The sequence below is a fragment of the Pleurodeles waltl genome, chromosome 12, assembly GCF_031143425.1.
Source record: "Pleurodeles waltl isolate 20211129_DDA chromosome 12, aPleWal1.hap1.20221129, whole genome shotgun sequence".
Classification (NCBI taxonomy): Eukaryota; Metazoa; Chordata; class Amphibia; order Caudata; family Salamandridae; genus Pleurodeles; species Pleurodeles waltl.
Genome location: NC_090451.1, coordinates 7,469,080 through 7,478,550, shown reverse-complemented (window position 1 = coordinate 7,478,550; position 9,471 = coordinate 7,469,080). Strand labels below are relative to the sequence as shown.

Below are 9,471 nucleotides of genomic sequence, written 5' to 3'. Positions count from 1 at the left end.
GTCATGCTCTGCTGAGTAAAGTGATCTCACGACAGTGAGGAATGCACAGGCCGGGTGGTGCCCGGCGCACAAAAGCGCGCCTTCTTGTGTTGTACGTCTCTTCGCGCAAATGCAAAATCAGATTTCCTGCACTGTGGTCGGCAGGAGAGACATGGGAAGGCGCAGTAGGGAAGGCTTGAGCAACGAACCGTTGGCTATGTTTTGTTGTTACTTTGTTGACATGAGCTCAAGTAATTTGAAGCAGAAGGAACGACCAGACCTAAAAAAAACTCTCTTACCTCCAACGCCGAATAACCAATATAATTATAATATCTCAAAAGCAGCTGGCCTTGTAAACTTAATGAGCAAGCAAGCCGATGCATTTTGGGTTTTGTTGTAAAAGAATAAAAATACTATCCATCCTTTCCTTTTTTTCCGGCAACAAGCGATGTTACAAAGATATCACAGCACACAGTGAGATTGAGTGAAAGACGAGGCACTGAGGCTGGCGTGCAGCACTCCACAGCTCTTGTTATTGAAATGCAGACAGGGGGCGGAAGGAGAAAAGTAGGAAGGAATTGCGATAGTGAGACCACCTCTTCTATCTATCTGCATTACATGGAAAAAGGATATATTTAGTACTCATGGCCGGTTAGCTCAGTTGGTTAGAGCGTGGTGCTAATAACGCCAAGATCGCGGGTTCAATCCCCGTATGGGCCAGGTTGCATTTTTTCTCTCAACTAAACTCTTTTTTTCTCATTTAATCAAGCTCTTATAAATCCATACACTCTGTTGCTCCAGTATACATTCACTTTCCATTAGTCCTTCTTTTGCCACTGCTGACCAAAGCTCAAGCCGGCAGTGCCTGTAGAACAACACAAGTGCAAGGGATTGTCTCTCCAAGATGGAGACACTGCCTCAGACTATGTCTCGTGAGAGGTGGAGGGAGACCAAGAGCTGATTATTAGATGCGTGGGGATAAGAGGAACATAACTCAGGTGAACAGATTCTGGATAGTGATGCTATAGCTAGGATCAGCAACATTACAGGGGAAAGGATAGGAAAATAATTAGGTGACAGAAGTATAGAAGTGGCTACAAGGGGGTGTGTCTCTTAAGAGGGCCGAAAGATACACTGAAGGCGAAGGTGAAGTAAAAGAAGAAAGAAAGATCAAAGGAAGTCGACAGTGATTGAGAGAAAACTCACAAAGGCAAATTGAGCAAAAGACAAAGCCTGGGGAGTTAGACTACTTCAATGCAAATTTACGCCGCAGATGAGCATGACAACTGACCCTTGTACAGTGGTGCTGAAACAATTTTCAGTGTGGGGGTGCTGCCATCAAAGGGCTTCTGAAAATCCAGGAATCATACAAAGAACAAGTCCTGCGGAATGAGCCACGCACATTCAGAAAGAATGGTGATGCGTTGGTTACTTATTGGTAATCTTCATTAGCCTTAGTCCATTGCGTCCTTGTGACAGTCATTACAAAGTAAGGTGATGTCACCTTCCAACAGGAAAAAAGAACAGGAGGATCCTTAAATGCTAGCCCCATGCACCCAACCTGGGTGCCAAGCCCTTGCCAAAGGACTGATAGGAAGGTGGGCAGGATGTAATGTTTGTGACAAAGACAAGATGGACTAAGGGTAATGCAGAGTTCAAAACATTGGTACTCAAATGCAAAACAGAAAAATTATTAAACCATAATGCTTGACAAATGTATGCTCTGAGGACCAAGTAGCCACCCTAGGAATTTCCTAGATTGTTACTCACTGGAATTCAACCCAGGAGGTGGCCATTCCTCTCGTAGACCATCCCTGAACTGGAAGATATTCTAAAAAGCCTTGCAAAGCCAGAAAAATTGACAACTTAATCCACCTACTTAGAGTCATAAAAGTCACCTTCTTGTCTTTTCCAGGCTGTCCAAAAGTCACAAACAAGGAGTCGGTTTTCCTGAACTGCAGAGGCCTGGTGACATAAATGAAAAGAGCTCTTTAAACATCAAGTGTATTCAGCAAATGTTCCTCCGGAGAGGAAGGAGAGGGAATGAAAGAAGGAAGAATTATTTCCTAAGATCTATCAAAAATAGACTTAACCTTTGCAGCAAAGGTAAGGCTAGGCCTTAAAGTTACCCCATCTTCCAAAGTATCAACTGAAGAGAGGACAGCATTTTAAGGCTCCCAGCTCCCCAATTGTTCTCAGGAAGGTGATAGGAAATAGGAAAATAACTTTATAGGAAACAATCTTTATGTATACAGTGTCCAGATCCTCAAAGAGATAAAATTGCAAAGCCTATAAAAGAGTAGGAAGATTCTGAGTTGGAGAAAAGGGATTTTTCAACTGGTCTTACAATTGACAAAAGATCAGAACAGTCTAGACACCAAAGATTGTAACATCGACGAAGGTACAGAAAAGTCCCTAAAAACCTTTATCGCAAAGCAATGAGCTTTCAGAGTGGAAAGAGATTCGACTGAAACCCATTCAGAAGAAAATGCAAAATAGCAGACAAACTACAGGTAGGTGCCACAAATCATGAGCAGAACATCACGTCTCAAAAGACTTCCAGTTCTTTGAGTAAGACTTCTAAGTAGAAGGCCTGCTGGAGTGCTGAATTAATTCCACTAAGGAAGAGGAAAGACCCTTTGCTAGCAGTCCAGACTTCTCAACCTCCAAAGCGATAGAGTGAGTTGGAGCAAGAAGGTCAGGGACGACGTTCTGAGAGAGACACACGTGAGCAGTACTCAAGGAGGTAGAAGAGCCAGGGGTTCAGAAGAGGAAACCATGACATCTCTGGCCAATAAGGGCCCACAAGAATAAAGTTCCCTCCCCCTGCTGAGACTTGAAGAGATCCATCTGGATCAATAAAAAGTGGGGGAATGTATAAAGGAGACTTCTCAGCCACTTTATCACCAATACGTCCACTACCTAGGCTCCTTGTTCCGGAAGCCTGGATCAGAATCGACAAAGATGAGCATTGTCCTTGGTTGAAAAGAGATCCAGAAAGGGTTTCACAAACTCTCGGCATATCTCTCAAAACAACGACCTAGATAACGTCAACTCCAGCAAAATTGGAAAACCTCCAGCTGTCTGCCATCACATTGTCGGTGCCCTTGATGTGTACTGCCGACGTGTGCAACAGGTTGATCTCTGCCCAATAACCCAATTGTTCTGCTATTGCATTGAGGGATTTTGAATGCATACTTCACTGTTGGTTAATGTAAAAGACAGCTACCTTATTCTCTGTCTTTACTAGCACATTTTTTTGAGACAGATGATGATGGGAAAACTTCAAAGCCCTGAAGATTACCATCAACTCCATCTATTTCCATGACCTCCGACTCTCTAGGAAAGACCACTTGAATCGACAGGATCAGTCCAACACAGTAGCTCTCCAGCCAGGTTTGCTGCCATCTGTTGCGAGGATTCAGGAGCATCCAGGTATATTAGTGTCCACTTAGACCAGTGGTCTTCAAACTCTTTAATGCCGCATCCACCCAATGGGGAAAAAAAGCATTGGTGCCTCCCCTCTGAATTGTCCACAATTCTTCTATTAAATTGACACTGTTTAAATATGTCTAGACCTATTTAAACATTGCAGTTAAGTTCTGTTACTGTTTTAAAAATGCAATCAAAAACATGACCCGAAATATACTATTCTGGTCAGGCCTGCCCTACTAACCAATTGCAGCGTCATGCTCTGCTGAGTAAACTGATCTCACGACAGTGAGGAATGCACAGGCCGGGTGGTGCCCGGCGCACAAAAGCGCGCCTTCTTGTGTTGTACGTCTCTTCGCGCAAAGGCAAACTCAGATTTCCTGCACTGTGGTCGGCAGGAGAGACATTGGAAGGCGCAGTAGGGAAGGCTTGAGCAACGAACCGTTGGCTATGTTTTGTTGTTACTTTGTTGACATGAGCTCAAGTAATTTGAAGCAGAAGGAACGACCAGACCTAAAAAAAACTCTCTTACCTCCAACGCCGAATAACCACTATAATTATAATATCTCAAAAGCAGCTGGCCTTGTAAACTTAATGAGCAAGCAAGCCGATGCATTTTGGGTTTTGTTGTAAAAGAATAAAAATACTATCCATCCTTTCCTTTTTTTCCGGCAACAAGCGATGTTACAAAGATATCACAGCACACAGTGAGATTGAGTGAAAGACGAGGCACTGAGGCTGGCGTGCAGCACTCCACAGCTCTTGTTATTGAAATGCAGACAGGGGGCGGAAGGAGAAAAGTATGAAGGAATTGCGATAGTGAGACCAACTCTTATATCTATCTGCATTACATGGAAAAAGGATATATTTAGTACTCATGGCCGGTTAGCTCAGTTGGTTAGAGCGTGGTGCTAATAACGCCAAGGTCGCGGGTTCAATCCCCGTATGGGCCAGGTTGCATTTTTTCTCTCAACTAAACTCTTTTTTTATCATTTAATCAAGCTCTTATAAATCCATACACTCTGTTGCTCCAGTATACGTTCACTTTCCATTAGTCCTTTTGCCACTGCTGACCAAAGCTCAAGCCGGCAGTGCCAGTAGAACAACACAAGTGCAAGGGATTGTCTCTCCAAGATGGAGACACTGCCTCAGACTATGTCTTGTGAGAGGTGGAGGGAGACCAAGAGCTGATTATTAGATGCGTGGGGATAAGAGGAACATAACTCAGGTGAACAGATTCTGGATAGTGATGCTATAGCTAGGATCAGCAACGTTACAGGGGAAAGGATAGGAAAATAATTAGGTGACAGAAGTATAGAAGTGGCTACAAGGGGGTGTGTCTCTTAAGAGGGCCGAAAGATACACTGAAGGCGAAGGTGAAGTAAAAGAAGAAAGAAAGATCAAAGGAAGTCGACAGTGATTGAGAGAAAACTCACAAAGGCAAATTGAGCAAAAGACAAAGCCTGGGGAGTTAGACTACTTCCATGCAAATTTACGCCGCAGATGAGCATGACAACTGACCCTTGTACAGTGGTGCTGAAACAATTTTCAGTGTGGGGGTGCTGCCATCAAAGGGCTTCTGAAAATCCAGGAATCATACAAAGAACTAGTCCTGCGGAATGAGCCACGCACATTCAGAAAGAGTGGTGATGCGTTGGTTACTTATTGGTAATCTTCATTAGCCTTAGTCCATTGCGTCCTTGTGACAGTCATTACAAAGTAAGGTGATGTCACCTTCCAACAGGAAGAAAGAACAGGAGGATCCTTAAATGCTAGCCCCATGCACCCAACCTGGGTGCCAAGCCCTTGCCAAAGGACTGATGGGAAGGTGGGCAGGATGTAATGTTTGTGACAAAGACAAGATGGACTAAGGGTAATGCAGAGTTCAAAACATTGGTACTCAAATGCAAAACCGAAAAATTATTAAGCCATAATGCTTGACAAATGTATGCTCTGAGGACCAAGTAGCCACCCTAGGAATTTCCTAGATTGTTACTCACTGGAATTCAACCCAGGAGGTGGCCATTCCTCTCGTAGACCATCCCTGAACTGGAAGATATTCTAAAAAGCCTTGCAAAGCCAGAAAAATTGACAACTTAATCCACCTACTCAGAGTCATAAAAGTCACCTTCTTGTCTTTTCCAGGCTGTCCAAAAGTCACAAACAAGGAGTCGGTTTTCCTGAACTGCAGAGGCCTGGTGACATGAATGAAAAGAGCTCTTTAAACATCAAGTGTATTCAGCAAATGTTCCTCCGGAGAGGAAGGAGAGGGAATGAAAGAAGGAAGAATTATTTCCTAAGATCTATCAAAAATAGACTTAACCTTTGCAGCAAAGGTAAGGCTAGGCCTTAAAGTTACCCCATCTTCCAAAGTATCAAATGAAGAGAGGACAGCATTTTAAGGCTCCCAGCACCCCAATTGTTCTCAGCAAGGTGATAGGAAATAGGAAAATAACTTTATAGGAAACAATCTTTATGTCTACACTATCCAGATCCTCAAAGAGATAAAATTGCAAAGCCTATAAAAGAGTAGGAAGATTCTGAGTTGGAGAAAAGGGATTTTTCAACTGGTCTTACAATTGATAAAAGATCAGAACAGTCTAGACACCAAAGATTGTAACATCGACGAAGGTACAGAAAAGTCCCTAAAAACCTTTATCGCAAAGCAATGAGCTTTCAGAGTGGAAAGAGATTCAAGTGAAACCCATTCAGAAGAAAATGCAAAATAGCAGACAAACTACAGGTAGGTGCCAAAAGATCATGAGCAGAACATCACGTCTCAAAAGACTTCCAGTTCCTTGAGTAAGACTTCGAAGTAGAAGGCCTGCTGGAGTGCTGAATTAACTCCACTAAGGAAGAGGAAAGACCCTTTGCTAGCAGTCCAGACTTCTCAACCTCCAAAGCGATAGAGTGAGTTGGAGCAAGAAGGTCAGGGACGACGTTCTGAGAGAGACACACTTGAGCAGTACTCAAGGAGGTAGAAGAGCCAGGGGTTCAGAAGAGGAAACCATGACATCTTTGGCCAATAAGGGCCCACAAGAATAAAGTTCCCTCCCCCCTGCTGAGACTTGAAGAGAACCATCTGGATCAATAAAAAGTGGGGGAATGTATAAAGGAGACTTCTCAGCCACTTTATCACCAATACGTCCACTACCTAGGCTCCTTGTTCCGGAAGCCTGGATCAGAATCGACAAAGATGAGCATTGTCCTTGTTTGAAAAGAGATCCAGAAAGGGTTTCACAAACTCTCGGCATATCTCTCAAAACAACGACCTGGATAACGTCAACTCCAGCAAATTTGGAAACCTCCAGCTGTCTGCCATCACATTGTCGGTGCCCTTGATGTGTACTGCCGACGTGTGCAGCAGGTTGATCTCTGCCCAATAACCCAATTGTTCTGCTATTGCATTGAGGGATTTTGAATGCATGCTTCACTGTTGGTTAATGTAAAAGACAGCTACCTTATTCTCTGTCTTTACTAGCACATGTTTTTGAGACAGATGATGATGGGAAAACTTCAAAGCCCTGACGATTACCATCAACTCCATCTATTTCCATGACCTCCGACTCTCTAGGAAAGACCACTTGAATCGACAGGATCTGTCCAACACAGTAGCTCTCCAGCCAGGTTTGCTGGCATCTGTTGCGAGGATTCAGGAGCATCCAGGTATATTAGTGTCCACTTAGACCAGTGGTCTTCAAACTCTTTAATGCCGCATCCACCCAATGGGAAAAAAAACATTGGTGCCTCCCCTCTGAATTGTCCACAATTCTTCTATTAAATTGACACTGTTTAAATATGTCTAGACCTATTTAAACATTGCAGTTAAGTTCTGTTACTGTTTTAAAAATGCAATCAAATACATGACCCCAAATATACTATTCTGGTCCGGCCTGCCCTACTAACCAATTGCAGCATCATGCTCTGCTGAGTAAAGTGATCTCACAACAGTGAGGAATGCACAGGCCGGGTGGTGCCCGGCGCACAAAAGCACGCCTTCTTGTGTTGTACGTCTCTTCGCGCAAATGCAAAATCAGATTTCCTGCACTGTGGTCGGCAGGAGAGACATGGGAAGGCGCAGTAGGGAAGGCTTGAGCAACGAACCGTTGGCTATGTTTTGTTGTTACTTTGTTGACATGAGCTCAAGTAATTTGAAGCAGAAGGAACGACCAGACCTAAAAAAAACTCTCTTACCTACAACGCCGAATAACCACTATAATTATAATATCTCAAAAGCAGCTGGCCTTGTAAACTTAATGAGCAAGCAAGCCGATGCATTTTGGGTTTTGTTGTAAAAGAATAAAAATACTATCCATCCTTTCCTTTTTTTCCGGCAACAAGCGATGTTACAAAGATATCACAGCACACAGTGAGATTGAGTGAAAGACGAGGCACTGAGGCTGGCGTGCAGCACTCCACAGCTCTTGTTATTGAAATGCAGACAGGGGGCGGAAGGAGAAAAGTAGGAAGGAATTGCGATAGTGAGACCAACTCTTCTATCTATCTGCATTCCATGGAAAAAGGATATATTTAGTACTCATGGCCGGTTAGCTCAGTTGGTTAGAGCGTGGTGCTAATAACGCCAAGGTCGCGGGTTCAATCCCCATATGGGCCAGGTTGCATTTTTTCTCTCAACTAAACTCTTTTTTTATCATTTAATCAAGCTCTTATAAATCCATACACTCTGTTGCTCCAGTATACGTTCACTTTCCATTAGTCCTTCTTTTGCCACTGCTGACCAAAGCTCAAGCCGGCAGTGCCAGTAGAACAACACAAGTGCAAGGGATTGTCTCTCCAAGATGGAGACACTGCCTCAGACTATGTCTCGTGAGAGGTGGAGGGAGACCAAGAGCTGATTATTAGATGCGTGGGGATAAGAGGAACATAACTCAGGTGAACAGATTCTGGATAGTGATGCTATAGCTAGGATCAGCAACGTTACAGGGGAAAGGATAGGAAAATAATTAGGTGACAGAAGTATAGAAGTGGCTACAAGGGGGTGTGTCTCTTAAGAGGGCCGAAAGATACACTGAAGGCGAAGGTGAAGTAAAAGAAGAAAGAAAGATCAAAGGAAGTCGACAGTGATTGAGAGAAAACTCACAAAGGCAAATTGAGCAAAAGACAAAGCCTGGGGAGTTAGACTACTTCAATGCAAATTTACGCCGCAGATGAGCATGACAACTGACCCTTGTACAGTGGTGCTGAAACAATTTTCAGTGTGGGGGTGCTGCCATCAAAGGGCTTCTGAAAATCCAGGAATCATACAAAGAACAAGTCCTGCGGAATGAGCCACGCACATTCAGAAAGAATGGTGATGCGTTGGTTACTTATTGGTAATCTTCATTAGCCTTAGTCCATTGCGTCCTTGTGACAGTCATTACAAAGTAAGGTGATGTCACCTTCCAACAGGAAGAAAGAACAGGAGGATCCTTAAATGCAAGCCCCATGCACCCAACCTGGGTGCCAAGCCCTTGCCAAAGGACTGATAGGAAGGTGGGCAGGATGTAATGTTTGTGACAAAGACAAGATGGACTAAGGGTAATGCAGAGTTCAAAACATTGGTACTCAAATGCAAAACAGAAAAATTATTAAGCCATAATGCTTGACAAATGTATGCTCTGAGGACCAAGTAGCCACCCTAGGAATTTCCTAGATTGTTACTCACTGGAATTCAACCCAGGAGGTGGCCATTCCTCTCGTAGACCATCCCTGAACTGGAAGATATTCTAAAAAGCCTTGCAAAGCCAGAAAAATTGACAACTTAATCCACCTACTTAGAGTCATAAAAGTCACCTTCTTGTCTTTTCCAGGCTGTCCAAAAGTCACAAACAAGGAGTCGGTTTTCCTGAACTGCAGAGGCCTGGTGACATAAATGAAAAGAGCTCTTTAAACATCAAGTGTATTCAGCAAATGTTCCTCCGGAGAGGAAGGAGAGGGAATGAAAGAAGGAAGAATTATTTCCTAAGATCTATCAAAAATAGACTTAACCTTTGCAGCAAAGGTAAGGCTAGGCCTTAAAGTTACCCCATCTTCCAAAGTATCAACTGAAGAGAGGACAGC

General features: G+C 43.6%; 3 non-coding genes across 3 annotated transcripts; all 3 read left to right on the top strand.

Moving 5' to 3' along the window:
• The first annotated feature begins 625 nt into the window (after nt 1-625).
• Nucleotides 626-699, top strand: TRNAI-AAU (transfer RNA isoleucine (anticodon AAU)). Its single transcript has one exon. It is a non-coding gene; the product is annotated as a tRNA-Ile (tRNA).
• A 3,591-nt stretch (nt 700-4,290) lies between these two features.
• TRNAI-AAU (transfer RNA isoleucine (anticodon AAU)) lies at nt 4,291-4,364 on the top strand. Its single transcript has one exon. It is a non-coding gene; the product is annotated as a tRNA-Ile (tRNA).
• Nucleotides 4,365-7,952: 3,588 nt separating this feature from the next.
• Nucleotides 7,953-8,026, top strand: TRNAI-AAU (transfer RNA isoleucine (anticodon AAU)). The gene has a single exon. It is a non-coding gene; the product is annotated as a tRNA-Ile (tRNA).
• The last annotated feature ends 1,445 nt before the right edge of the window (nt 8,027-9,471 follow it).